This window comes from Stegodyphus dumicola, chromosome X2, assembly GCF_044657685.1.
Source record: "Stegodyphus dumicola isolate Sdum_Otavi_A_Nest chromosome X2, ASM4465768v1".
NCBI lineage: Eukaryota > Metazoa > Arthropoda > Arachnida > Araneae > Eresidae > Stegodyphus > Stegodyphus dumicola.
Window position 1 is genome coordinate 197,919,048 of NC_140781.1, and position 14,893 is coordinate 197,933,940.

At 34.6% G+C, this 14,893-nt stretch overlaps 1 long non-coding RNA gene across 1 annotated transcript in view; it reads right to left on the reverse strand.

Annotated features, from left to right (window-relative positions):
• Nucleotides 1-5,101: 5,101 nt before the first annotated feature.
• The window catches only part of LOC118189445 (uncharacterized), a 28,512-nt gene continuing 18,720 nt past the window's right edge, over nucleotides 5,102-14,893 (reverse strand). The window contains exons 3-4 of the long non-coding RNA XR_015039256.1: nucleotides 6,796-6,853; nucleotides 5,102-5,324 (exon numbers count right to left, since the gene is read on the reverse strand). This is a non-coding gene — a long non-coding RNA (uncharacterized LOC118189445). The remainder of the gene's footprint in view (nucleotides 5,325-6,795; nucleotides 6,854-14,893) is intronic.

Consider the following 14,893-nt stretch of genomic DNA (forward strand, 5'->3'; position numbering starts at 1 on the left):
GGAAGCAAGGTCTACCTCCATTCCTACATGAAGGTAAGAGTTATTCTTACCTCCATACTCTAGACCAGGGGTTCCAAACCCTATGCTTGCGGGCACCATGGCGCAGGCGATCGTTTAGCGTGTGCCTGTGTCACAATAAAAATGTTTTAGTTTTCACTAAAATTCTATGCAAAAGTTTTCTAATTTTTAATAAAATATAAATTGGGTCCAACATAGAAACCAGTACAAAGCGAAATGCGACCGATCTCTTTTTTTTTTTTTTTTTTTTTTTTTTTTTTTATGTGCACGTAACTCTATCCAACCATAAATCCACCTTGAAAAAGTAAATGGTGCCAGCCGTCCAAGAGATATTCTAGAATGTGCTCTTAGGGACAAAAAGGTGGGTAATAAATCATACTGGATCGAAGTTAAGGTAATAAACAGAGAGCGTTATTCCAAACAACGTTTATTGACGAACTGATACATATATATAATTATGACATCACAGTTTCTTTTTACAAACACTACCGCCATCTATTGGCAATCTAAGGATACATAGTCATAAATTTAACACTCTCCCCCCGATGCACCGGTAAACGGATGCATCAATTTTACTGAACTTCAAGATTATAATGTCTTTCAATTGGTCTTCTAAAAACATCCTTATCCTACAGAATCTCACAAGATCTAATTCTACCATCTCTTCCGTGGAATAATTCCTTAATCCTATCTTCCAGTTACAGCGTTTCGCATTATCTTCTCGTACAAGTACAACATCATTCGTTTTAAACACGAGAGAATTCTTTGGAGTTTTTGAAAACATGACTGATCTTAATTCTAACAAATATTCTTAGACTTTAAAACTTTTTCCAAAAATGCTCTAATAATAATTGCCTATGCTTCCATCTTTTAATCAACTGAGATTTTGTATATTCTAGTTTCTAATATTCTTAGACTATAAAACTTTTTCCAAAAATGCTCTAATAATAATTGCCTATGCTTCCATCTTTTAATCAACTGAGATTTTGTAGATTCTAGTTTAGATTTAGGTGAAGGTAAAACAGTCAATCTAGATCCAGTTATAAAATGATGGTGAAAGAGGATCAGGTTCATTTGGTTCAATGTATACATAGGTTATAGGTCTAGAATTAATAACAACTTCAACTAAAACAGTATACAGTTTTAAAACGTTTTTACAGATCTTACCAAACGTTGCCAGAATCCGCCCCACCAAGGAGCACCTTTTACAATAAATTTCCATTCAAACCCATTTTTCCTAAGGAAATTTAGAAACTTTTCGTCTTTACATAATTTATACAAATATTTTAATTCACGATCAGCAGTTTTAAAGGTCTTAGCATTATCAGAATAAATAACTCTACAAATACCGCTACGTGCAAAAAATCTACTCAAGGCTTGAATGAAACACTGTACTTAAATTTGATAACAATTCCAAATGGACTCCTCAAGTCACTGCACAGGTAAACAAAGAGATATACACTTTTTTACCATCCTTTAAATACAAAGGGCCAGCAAAATCTATGCCTCTTACCTCAAATGGTTGAGCTTTCTCCACTCGATCAGCAGGCAGAGGAGCCGATATCTCGTGTCCAGCTTTAGCATTATATTTTTTACAAAATCTACAATCATGTAACACAGATTTTACAAAACGTCTAGCTTTTAAAATCCAAAATTTCCCTCTTTCTTGCACTAAAGTTTCATTTACACCACTATGAAGTACCTTTTCATGACAGTTCAAAATAATTAAACGAGAAAAATAATCATTTGGTAATATTATAGGCTGAATTTCATCAACATCTAATGATGATTTTACTAATTGACTTCCAACTCTTAAACAACCTTTTTCATTCATTACTGGATTTAACCCACACAATTTGGAATTTTGAGACAATGGTTTATTACATTTAACATCATTCAGTTCTGCAAAAAAATACTCACCTTGTGATAAGATAATCCAATAACACATAGCATTACTTATTTCATTTTTGGTCACAGGACCAATCACTCTATTCTGCGACTTGAATTACATGTCGACATGAGCTAAATTATTAATGAATCTAAATACATGTGACGTTACTCTTAAAAGTTTACCTAAATCACTAAAGTTCTCTATTTTTAACACACGTTGTAAAGGTTGAACACTGCTAGTAACTTGAGTCACAACTCTTTCTTCAACACTATCTACTATGTTACAATGCTCGTTCACTTTAGGCCAATTTATTTCATCTTGATGAAGCCATGGAGGTCCATGCCACCACACTTGATCTACTACAAGCTCACTCACTTTAACACCACGTATGATTTTGTCAGCCGGATTTTCTGAGCCAGGACAATGATGCCACATATTCGGGGATGTTTTGTCTTGAATTTCAGACACTCGATTTTGTACGAATGTTTTCCATCGCCGTGGTGAGTTTTTTATTAGTAAAGCACAATAAGAGAATCTGTCCATAAATAAATCTTAGCTTGAGGAAAATGCACACGGACTGTAGTTACAAGTCTTGCACCTAACACTGCTGCCATGAGCTGTAATCTTGGTAACTATAATTTTTTCAGGGGAGACACTCTGATCTTGGCTATCACTAAACTTGCTCCAGAATATTTTAAGCTACAGAATTTCACGTACACTGCTGCTCCGTAAGCACTTTGAGATGAATCACAAAAACAATGTAGTTCCAGTGTTTCAGGCGTTTCATCAACATCGCGAAAATACCACCGAGGTATCTGGATATTAGGTAGATCACATAGTTGCCTACACCATTTGTTCCACTTGTTTTGCAATTTTTGTGGGATAATTTTATCCCAATATATACCTTTCAGCCACAAATCCTGAAACAGAACTTTTGCTTGAATAACATATGGAGCAAGAAACTAAACAGGATCGAGGATTTTTGAAGCGGCTTTTAAAACACAACGTTTTGTTTGTTCATTCGACTGGATGAAATCAATAACGTCTTGAGCATTAAAACAGAAGATATTCTTAATTGTATCAAGTTGAAATCCAAGAATCTTTGAAAGGGAATTACAGCCAGGCAGTTTAAAGCTAACGAAGTTGTCACTTGATTTATACTGGTTTTTTACAGTATCCGAATCAGAATTCCATTTGGTCAAAGTCATTGATGCATTTTTCATTATATCATTGGCTTCATGATATATTTGTACAGCTTCCTCCTCCGTATCTGATCCACAAATAAAATCGTCAACATACATGAAGTTTTCTAACATTTCTACAGTTCTGGGATAGATGCTTTTAAATTTCTTTAAATGATGCTTAATGCAAGCGCTCAGCAAAAATGGACTTGATTTTGCTCCAACAATTACACGACACATCCGATAAACTTGAATTCTCGGATTGCTGAAACTTGAATTCTCATCAATCCACAAAAATCGCATTGAATCCCGATCTTCAGGTGCAACAGAAATTTGCAAAAACGCCTTCTGAATATCTGACGTAAATGCAATTCGATGAAGTCGAAAATTTATTAAAACTTTCAAAAGTTCAGGAAGAAGATTTGGTCCTTGTAGTAAATTATTTAAAGATTCGTGAATTTTTTTCCTTTGAAAAAGCATCATAAACAATGCGAAGTTTTGTAGAATTATGATCTTTACGGATGACAGCACGGTGAGGTATATAATAAGTTCGTCTCCCAGATGGAGCACCAAGATTGACCTTTTCTATGATTTCTTCCTTAAACTGATAGTCAATCACTTCTTTATATTGCGCATAAAAGTTCAAGTTTGATTTAAATTGTTCGATCAGATTTAAAAATCGTCTTTCAGCATTCTTAAAATTGTCCCTTAAAGTCACATTCTGATCTTTCCATGGAAGTCTAACTTGGTATCTATCACCCTTTTGTGTAATTGAATTGTTAAATATCTAAGGCCATTTCATTTTGTTCTTTATCAGAAAGATTTTTAATTCCTATAGATTCGATAATATTATATATATCCTAAAGATTTTTAATTCCTATAGATTTAAACGATTCGACGCTTTTTAGAAGTTTCTCTTCTACACTTAGATTTAAACACGCATCATGGATTTGAAAGCCTGATGAAGAAACTTTGCCTTGTATGCACCACCCAAACAAGGTTTCATCACTACGGCATTTCTATTCATCCTTTTTATTTCTTCGCTTGCTGTTTTCCACATAATGTCCGCGCCGATCAAAACGGAAATATGATTCATGCGCCGCAGTCAGTCTATCAAAGCGATGCCGAATGCTTGAAGGTTGGATTTTATTTCTACATCTGGCACTCGTATATCGGCATTTGTTATGACTGATACTTCGATGACTTCGAGATTTATGTATTTTTCAGGTTCATTAATATTTCGGAGCGTAAGTTCAACTTTCTTTCGACGCCAATGTTTTCCGTTCTAGTTTCTCCTTTCACTGGTAACTGTAATTTTCTTTCATTTAGCGCAATATTATTTGCTAAAGTGGGGAATCCTTGCTGTAGACCAGGAGTCTCCAATTCAGCCCGCGGGCCATATTGGCTCTTTCATGAAGCTTCGAGGACCAAGATCCAGTTAATTCATCATACCACGGCGATGAAACTATGATGAGCAGCATACAGGTTTTTAAACGAGGCAGTGAGATTTCTGTGATTGGATTTATACCTATGATCTTACGGAGAGTCCTGTTGTTTAGACTTTTATGCAGTTTCACCTAACATAAATTTCTTAAAGCTTTTTTTAGAGATTTTCAAAAATGTATTTTTGTCCCAGAATATTAGAGATTTTTTCGGTTTAGTATGTACTTTATTTTTCAATGGATTTACCTCTCCGTTGTCACAATTTATCAACGCATTTTGCTTACATTTTGATCAGGTGCAAACTTTCGCACTGAAGTATTCCATATTTAGGTAAGTTTTGTCTGAAAAAAATCCTCCAAAATTAAAATTAATTACAACTAAACAGAACAAAAATTAAGATTTAAATAAATCCCTACTGAAAATGCCTATAAATCAACTTAGAATACTACTATGAAAGTAGGAAAGCTAACACACTGAACATTTATTGATAAGTGGTTGTAGTTAATATAGTTAGGGCGTCTGAGTACACTGTCCTCTATTTAGCATAGTTTTATTAAAGAATCACAAGTTAGAATAACTACGGAATCTTTATTTAACAAGTTACAGAGTTTGCTTAGCTCAGATAGAACACATATAGAATACAAATCAAAGTTAACAGTCTTTACAAACATAGAAATCGAGGTGTTGAAATATAGAACTTACAAAAGATTCATTTAAAAGTTTTAAATATCTTCAGGCTTACCTACTAGGCAATATCATCAGGAGCATATTCCACAGAAGAAGGTAACGTGCTGAAAAGAAATGAAGTACACATTCAATGCTAGTACAAAATCTTCTCAAGACTTCTGCATCTGAACATAAATAGAATTCTCTCTCGCCAATACATATATCGTTTGGCGCTCGTTTGTTTTTTTGACGTTGCCGAGTTTCATTATGAAAAAGTGACACTAATTTATTCTAACATTTATTCTTATAAAAACACAATGAGAATTTTTTACTTCTTTCTAAGAAGTAAATGAAGAATTGAAATCGTGAAAAATTTCGGTTATCATATTTAAAAGAAGGTATCCATTTTCACCGCTCTCGATACGCTTTGAACGATTTTTTTTTCTCATGACAACTGTACATACTAACAGAATAAAGGACTTCTTTTCCCAAAACAGATAGTAAAATGGATTCCAGAGAGATTTTTTTCGTGTCGTCTGTACTTGTACGTAAGTACGTATTTATGTATCCCACATATCTCAAAAACGAGTAGCCTCAAAAAGTTGAAATTTTGTATATGGGACTGCTATAACATGTAGTTGTGCGCCTCCCTTTTTCGTTGCAATCGGATACGTCAGAAGTCTATGTACTATAGCTACCCACTCTGCTACCCGGCTCCGTGAGCTAAAATTTTTTATTCTTATGTGTTTGTAAATTGTGCATTTTTTGCTTTAGAAATGGCTCAGTTATGTTGTTCTTATATTCTGGTTAAGGCTTTTACTATGGCTTTAATTAGTCTGCATGCAATAGTTGTAGAATTATGAACAGTTTAAAACTTGTTTCAGTGCAACATAACGAAGTCGCCATTTGTTTACATTTTAAACTCTGGGGTGATTCTTCTTTTTTTTAAAAAGATGTTTTGAGTTTTTATTTATTTTTTTTTTTTATTTTTTTTATTTTTTTTTTTTTTTTTTTTTTGTCTTTTCACGAAGTGAGAACTAAATTGATTGAATGACAAATATATCACTAATAAAATTCAAGGAAATAAGTTTAAATGAAGTGCGGTAAAAAATGCGTGTAATTTCAAGGACGTATGAGAAAGTCATGTGTGTCCACATGAGTTTTTTTTATATAGTGTGCTGCTGTATTTCACTCAGTGTAAATTTAGAAAAAGGTTGTGTAAAGTTTATAATATGTTTTATAAAGAACATGCGTGATAGGCAGCGCATTTCTAGATTGGCTGTTATGTAAAATGATTAATGTATACGTTATTTGTTACTTTAAATTTTATTAAATTAGTTTAAAGGAAACCCTGGCGGGCCGGATCATTAGTGCTCGCAAGCCAGATTCGGCACTCGGGCCGTAGTTTGAAGACCCTTGCTCTAGACAGTTGTGGAATCTAGATGACAACCGATCAGTCTATGTAAGCTGCCCGGGTGTCTGGACCCGCTCTCACCTGCTCACCGGCTAGTTAATACCCGAAAGTGATTCAGTTTAATTTGTGCGCATAAGCTGTGACATTATTAAGTTTAAGATTTAAATAAAAAAGTTATTTACCTTTTCAGAACTTTGTGGAACTTTGCTTCACAGAAGGAGCGAAAAATCGCTTGGCAAGCTGTTAGGATTTAAAGAAATTTTGAGTCAGTTTCACAAAGTATAGGACCTTACAAACTATGCACAGTTAAGTTTAATTTTATTTCTATACATGGAACAATTTGTAGAGACATTGGGTATTTTTAAAAGCAGAAGAGGTGAAAAAATGAACAGTGCCCTCACCAAGAATCGAACCATACACCTCTCGAATACGCGTCGAGCCTGCTGACCACTACACCACGAAGGCATGCTGAGAAGGTGGGAGAAATACCTTATATACTCCGAGGTGCGCCCACTATTGATGAATCATCATTCACCATTTTTTAGTTCGGGCGCCACTGTAGAGACATTAGGTTAATTGGAAAGAAGAGATGTGAAAACTGAGCAGTTCCCTCGCTGGGACTCGAACCACGGACCTCTCGAATACGCGTCGAGCGTGCTGACCACTACACCACGAAGGCATGCTAAAAAGGCGGGAAGAAATATCTTATATACTCCCCTTTTAAAAGGCAACTGCGGTTTAAGGGACCCAATCGCCAAATCCTGGAGGTGAAGAATCATCATTCACCACATTTTTTAGTTCGGGCGCCACTGTAGAAACATTAGATATTTTTGAAAGCAGGAGAAATGAAAAATGAGCAATGCCCTCGCCGGGAATTGAACCACGGACCTCTCGAATACACGTCGAGCGTGCTGACCACTGTACCACGAAGTCATGCTGAGAAGGTTGGAGAATACCTTATAAATTCACATCTTAATTTTTTCTTGTGCTCAAGGAAACTCATATTGGAAGCTAAATAAACAATTGAATCCGAAAAGGAAAAGTTCTATCCATTATTTTTTAACGAAAGACCAAATTAGAAATTAAATTGGTAATCGATCAAAACAACCCTATGTGTGAATTACATTGTAAAGTTTCTTTATGTTAATTAACCAGTTATTTTATGTTTCGGGTCTTTATTGTCAGTTCACCCTTCCGTTTTCCCGCCAGAATGTAAATTAATTAGCTTGCATTTAAGGTGAGGTTTTTTAGATTGTAAGACAGAGCCTGTTCTGCCTATCGAGACCACGTTACTATGATGCTCGATAAGATATCTGATGTCTTTGGCCTTGCAATGTAATTGCCGATAGCTGAATACAAACGCCGGTTAAATTTTAATCCAACTTTGCGTTAACCGCTTTGAAGCTTATTTAAGTCTAACTTATATTTGAACTTAGTGTTATTTTAAGTTACCTCGCCACAGGTGGTTGTCTGAATTGTAAACACCAAGTGCGCCTTCTGTTCTTATTTAGTTTTTAAATAAAGAAGGGTTTTTTTTTGTTCCCCCCCCCCACACTCTTCTCGAGTTTCAGTTGTTACTTAGCAAAAATTCGCTTAGCACCTACCAAGAGTTTGGTCACTATTGAATGATCGCAAAACACACTAAACATTATTACACTCATGAAAATAACTCCAAATTTTAAACTGTAACACTTTAATTAACTGTATACAAACAATAACACGTAGTACCCTCGATTACATCTCACCTATAATATTCCTGCCACCCGTAATTACAATACTGAACCTTTTTCTACACAGTGTCCTCTGTGTCAGACTCAACAGTATAAGAATAATATATTTCGAAAAAATAAGCTCTTTGCGAAAACATTTATTGGGAAGAATTACTGTTAACCAAACGTAAGGGATTTCCCAGAATGGAAAGCAACCCTCGAAAATAATTTTACAAAAAAAAAAAGAATTTTAAATTACGTATAAAAGGACTTTTTTTAAACACTTTGTCTGTTACCTTTATTTATTAAATATCACGTTCTTCGCACTTAAACCATAAAATTCAATTCAAGAGCAATACTGCAAAATAGTTTTAAATTGAGCATATCTTTAGAATTTCCGATACACGATCTCACGCGCTGGAGATAAGAATGGTTTTTCTGTACAACGTTGCCCCCCGGGGGGTTGACTCAGGCGAACGCCTGGGAAGTATTGGTTAGAATCTGTACCTAGGCAGTCTCAAGCACGGAGGCATAATAACAGACTTCACGGAAGGCCTGAGGGCTCTCGGGACAGAGTAAGGCTCGGCAGGTACCGTACTGGTACTGCCTTGTCTGCCCTTGATCTGTGGGGTCGCAGCATTGTGGATTGATCAAATGGCGGGGCGGCATTTAATTCCGATAGGCGCCTATTAGGCCGCATTAGGACGGAAGCTGTTCCGTTTTATCAGCGTTGTACAACGTTGCCATTGCTCGCTTTGAAATCCTTGAGTTTGTTCATCAAAAATTCGTTGAAGTTTTACAAAATATAAAATCGATAATAAAAGAAATTCCAAATTTCAAATTTTGGCTTCCAGATGTCCATACTCGCAGTAGCATTACGTCATTCAAAATTCGATGGCTCTATATACCGTTGTTTTATCACAATGCGAGAAATACACATACATTTATGCAGATTTTTCATTATTTAAATTCTTCAAATATAATGCAGGACTCTAACATTTGGTGGCAACAGTTTGAAAAGTGAAACCGACATTTATAATGAACCAACGCAAAATAGCAAAACGAAAGCAATAGTCCTTCAGGGACAAAGCCCCTTTGGACTAAAAATAGTTTTGTTTGGGAAACAATACAATAAACCGCATTAAGTGCTCTTAAAAATGTGTGAAAGCGTTAATGTTGTAGCATCTGCATAAAATTTTAAAACATACATTTTGCACCAAGATGGTTTCACGTCTGTAAGCTAGTATCGTATACATGCGACGGGCAATTACGAAAGGAAGAATAAAACCCACTAACAAAATGACGCATCTTCCTGTATAGTAGCTTTCTTTTTTTTAATCACAGTTCACTTTCCAAGCTCTTGTGACCTTATTTTAGTGCAGTTATTGAAGTTTGGGAAAAGCCATCTGGAGCAAGCGTTAACAGCAAGACGTTTCCTCTCAGTCGACATATCTTTTCGGCACAGTTTTTTTTCCCTATTACGCAATTTACATTCACCTGTCGAATTTTGAAGTTGCGCTAAAAGAGATTAATTTACAAAAATGTCAGTGAAGTATAATTCAGTGATAACGCAGATAAATAGACTGATTATATTTTAACTAATATCGCAACAGTTTTTTAATTACATTTTTACCTTGAATAAAAATTCCACCAGTCGTTCATTGAACTGAAATTCCAAAATCGAAGGAAAATGCAGTAATCATAAAATATTTCGCATTCAACATTTTGAGAGAAATATTAATTTCCACTTCTTAAATATTACTTTCCACTTTATCCAAATATTAATTTCCATTTTATCAACTTTATGATAATTTTATCAAACATTACGATCTTTCACTTTTCTTGTAGCCGAGCGGTAAAGTCGCTGAACACTGGTAGTTCGGTCCGAGGTTCGAATCCCGCGAACGGGCTGGCTGCATGGGCGTTTTCGTGGTTTTCCCCATGTGTAACGTGTATACGAGCCAGTTCCCCTTAGAAAGTCCTCCACGAAGGCATCTCTCCCCTTAGGCAGATAGCCCTCGAGGCTTTGCCATAATCACACACACACACACTTTTCTTGTAATCAGTACTATCAAAATATGCAAATTTCTCTTAACTAAATCAGTAGAGCAAATCGCACTTCACTTCTTCATTAGAATTCATTATTTTTCGAATAGTAAAGCAATTACTTCTAGTATTTTAGCAGCACTGTTAATTTCCAATCGCGAAAATTATTCCTTTGAAAACTACTATTAAGTCCTAGCAGCGCTGTGACAAAAAAAGAAATTCCTTCCTTTAAAAGAAAAGATTTTGTTATTGTTGATACATAGGAAATTCACTAATTTAAAACTTAGAAGCCAAATCCATTATTAATTTAAAATTTTTAAGAAACACGTGTGACTTTTCCAGTACATAAATTATTCAAAATTCTTGGGTCTATTATTATTATTATTATTATCATTATTATTATTCTGTTTACTTCCGATTCACATTCTAATTTTACGTTTATAGTGAACTGAAGAATATTTTCGATTAAATACTCCTATTATTTGTTATGCTTACTGAATAAGATGCTTTCTCGACACTGTACTATAGCGATATAATTCCAGTGTTCCTATTGCGAACAGGAAGTGTAATTTGAATTTTCGTATTCAGAGTGAAATTAGGAAATAACAGATCACTTTCTTGATCATGTCATATGTTACGACTGAGTAATAAACGTTCGAAAGAAAGGAAACGGTAAGAAAGGTAAGAATATTTTTAAATAATTTCAAAATTGCTTTGTCTGGCTGTCAGAAACGCTTTTGACGGTTTGAAGTTGTTTGATAGATAATATAATGCATGACTTGTTAAAATGTAGTTAGTTTCGCAAGAATAAGGAATTCTTCCGAAATAATTAATAGTAAGGATTTTTTCGCCCATGCTTTTAAGAAGGAAAAACAAGCTTGAATGCTTAGTGTAACAAATTTGGCTTATTAGCACTCAAGCAGAATAAAAGCCTTAGCAAAAATTATGAAGTTTTTTTTTTTTTTTTTTCAAAATATTTCTGCTACAATTATGTACTTTATGTTAAGCCGACTGCCGTTTTAAAGTAAATTTTATACACTGTCATTCCATATTCTAGATGAGGTATCAACGGAAGAAAACAAGTTGGCATAGCCGAAGACGTCTGCATCGAACTTGCAGATAAATTACTAAAGGAAGGCAAACTTTGTTTATCGATAACTATTATACAAGTTATGAATTAGCAGTCAAATGTTTAAATTTTAAGACGCATGTCTTTGGAACTGTACGATACAACAAAAAATTTACGCCAAGTTTTGTAATATCGCACCCATTGAAGAGAGGTGAAATGACAGCACGAGAAAATGACAGCGGTATTGCGGTGCTAAAATGGAGAGGTGTTCGAGATGTTAGAATATTATCAACAAAACATGCACCCACTATGACTTCAGAAGTCTTTGGTGATAATGGCATATAATAATGTAAAACCTGACACCGACAGGAGCGACCATATGGTATCATAAGCCACAATAATACGGAAAAGCATCAAGTGGTATCGAAAATTAGCATTACATTTACTCTTGGGAACAATTATAGTAACTGCTCATATCATGTACTAGAGAGCCACAAATAAAAAAAAAAAGAGAGAGAGAGAGAGAAATAAGAAAATTTCGGGAATTTCTTGTTATCAAATGATTGTCCTTGGAAAATACTCTACTCGACAATATTAGAAACAAAAGGAAGAAAGTTTCTAACTATTTATAGATTCGTAAGAATCAGACGGACAAGCCTATAAGAAGGATGTGGCCCTATATTGCAGAAGAGAAGGCAAACTTTCGAACGCCCAGAAACAAGGAAAATTTTTAAAAAAAACTACGACCTATTTTTCTAGCTGTCCAAAATCATCTCAGATGTGTTTAGACTGTTTTAAGGAATACCATGCGACATAGTATAATGTAATACTTTATTCTAAATGTAAATTAATGAAAATGTATAGTATAATGTGTATATTTTTAATGTTCTTATGTTGTGTATCCTAAATTTATATTTCTATGCTTATTCCATTAAATTCCTTTTAAAAATCCAAATGAAAATCCTATTTAACTTGAGCAAGAAGATCGTCACCCATATTCGGGTGACGGGGCCCTCGCGGAAGCATACCCGTCACCCAGATATGGGTGGCATCGAGATGAATGTGTTAAATAACAACGGATGAACTGGATCCATAAGTGATTTTTCGCGAGTGTAACGGGGATACAAGCTAATGAATGTTCTCTAAAATGTCCTGCTTGAAGGCATCTCTTTCGTGTGCTTTTGCCATAAGCAACTGAGCAAACAAGCAGCTCTGCTTAGGCTTTTAATAGATTTAATCGATAATTTGTTTTAATTTGCATCATTATTATTAATTAATTTAAAATATTGCCATCGCCATATTTTACTTACGTCAGTACAGGATAATCGCTTGCGTGCCATCTAACAGTGAGTTTTTTAACTTATAGCTAGTTTTTTATTAATCATACGTGTTCGCTAGACTTTCTCAGTAGCTTTTCAAAAGAGCAAAGAAAAGTATATCTAGTATTGTTTCTGGATTTGCGTTTCATTTATTATAAAAATCAAGATTTCCCGCGTACCATATACACATTTGCACGTTTTAAGAGACCTAAATATTAAAGTTTCGCAATTACCAGGTTTTTTCCTTCTCGTTATTTCTTGTAAATTTCAAGGGAAGTTTTTATTGATTCTCTGGATCACGCAAAAAACTGCAAGAATTTAGAAAATCAACGTTGTATGCTTAAACGTTTAAAAACTATGCAATATGTGAGGGAAAAAAACGAAAGAAAGGAGTACTGTATAACTTGTTTCCGTAATGAAAATTAGTTTGTTTATGAGGAAAAAAAACTAATATGAATTTTTACTCCACGGAGAAGAAACCATTTTATTTAAAATTTTAACATCTGAAATCTAAAATTGCTTTCTTTTAAATTTCAATGATAGTAATTCCTTTTGAAAACCCAGATTCGGTGAAGTAAGTTTTCATTGTCTTTTCGAAGTAAACAGAAAGCAAGAAATGCTCTTGGAACCGAAATACCTGGAACTGTTGTTAGCTCATTCAATGAATGCATAACTGTGAAACTCTAAGCCAAGTAATAATGAATAATTGCAGTTTTTTGCCAAACACAAGAGGCCCACCAGCGCCCGAGCAATAAAGCCGCTGAATACTAGGAGTTCCATCCGGGGCTCGAATCCCGGCGAATGGGCTGGCTGCATGGCGTTTGCGTGGTTTACCCTGTGTGTAACGTGTAAACGAGCCATTTCCCTTAGAAAATCCTCCAAGAAGGCATGCCTTCCCTTAGGCAGATAGTCCTCGCGTGCTTTTTCTTAATTAAATAAACCAAGCCAAAGCCAAACCCAAGCGTTACTGGATTCTATTTTTGCTTCCAATATGTCCTTCAATGAGATACGGCCCCAACAGTAGTTGAGTGGACAAAATCGCTGAACTCCACTTGTTTGACTAGATTCAATTTTCAGAGAGCAGGCTTATTGCATATTCCCCTCAAATGTAGACTGAATACAAAAATATCATCTACTAAGGCATCCCTCTACGGCAAATATTTCTAGTCTTTTTTCCATATTTTATTAAATAGGCAACAAGATGCTGAGACTTGAGTGCATGAGTTGAACTACATGGCCGTTTGTTTTCTCCATTTGCCGACCTGTGACTGTACAAAGATTTGTTTCAACAACTTAAAGTAGATGAAGAAGTACTGTCGTTTTATTTCCTTTCCTTTAGTTTTTACAATTCTTTTTGAAATACGGCTTTCAAATGATTTGAACCAACTTACTAGTTATATTGAATTTAACACAGAAGTTTGCCATGTGGTATACTAGAAAATACTTTACTGATTATTTATTTCAAAAATTCTAGTTCCACTACTGATAAACGTTAAATTGTTAGAAATAAGATTTAAAGATTATTGCTGGAGAACTTAAGAAAAATAAAAATTTATAGATTTATAATTATTTCCATTTTAGATTCTTATTTAAAAATTTTACTTTACTGTCAGCTGTTTGAAGATCAGTGAAAGAGATCACCTGGTAGAACCTCCAACAGCAAGAATATATTCCACTCTTCTTCTTTAGGAATTATTGTGTGACATTATATTAAAAATTAAAAAAGAAGGAAACTTAGATTTTGTGAGAAATACTTAAACACCTGTTAATGAAATTCATAAACAGGTGTAGGAGTACTGCCTTATTCCCAGGGAAAAGATGCACTGTGTTTACATACCTTCGCATTTTCGAATATAATTTCTCATTTTCACATAACTAATCTCGATTAAGAAATATTTTACGCTTGAATAAGTAACTAATTGCAGTATTTCATTCTAAGTAATGTATAAACTTTTTTAATACAATGAAATCTCCAACTTACTTCCGCGTGTTATTTTAAAGAAGCTGTTTGTCTGTGTCACTCTAAGATGACAGTTCTTCAGTATGGCATAAATTTGGGTCAAAACGGTAAAATAGGCGAAACAACTCCCTCCTGCTGAGCTGCGTTCAGAAACATATTTAAATTAACACGACATCC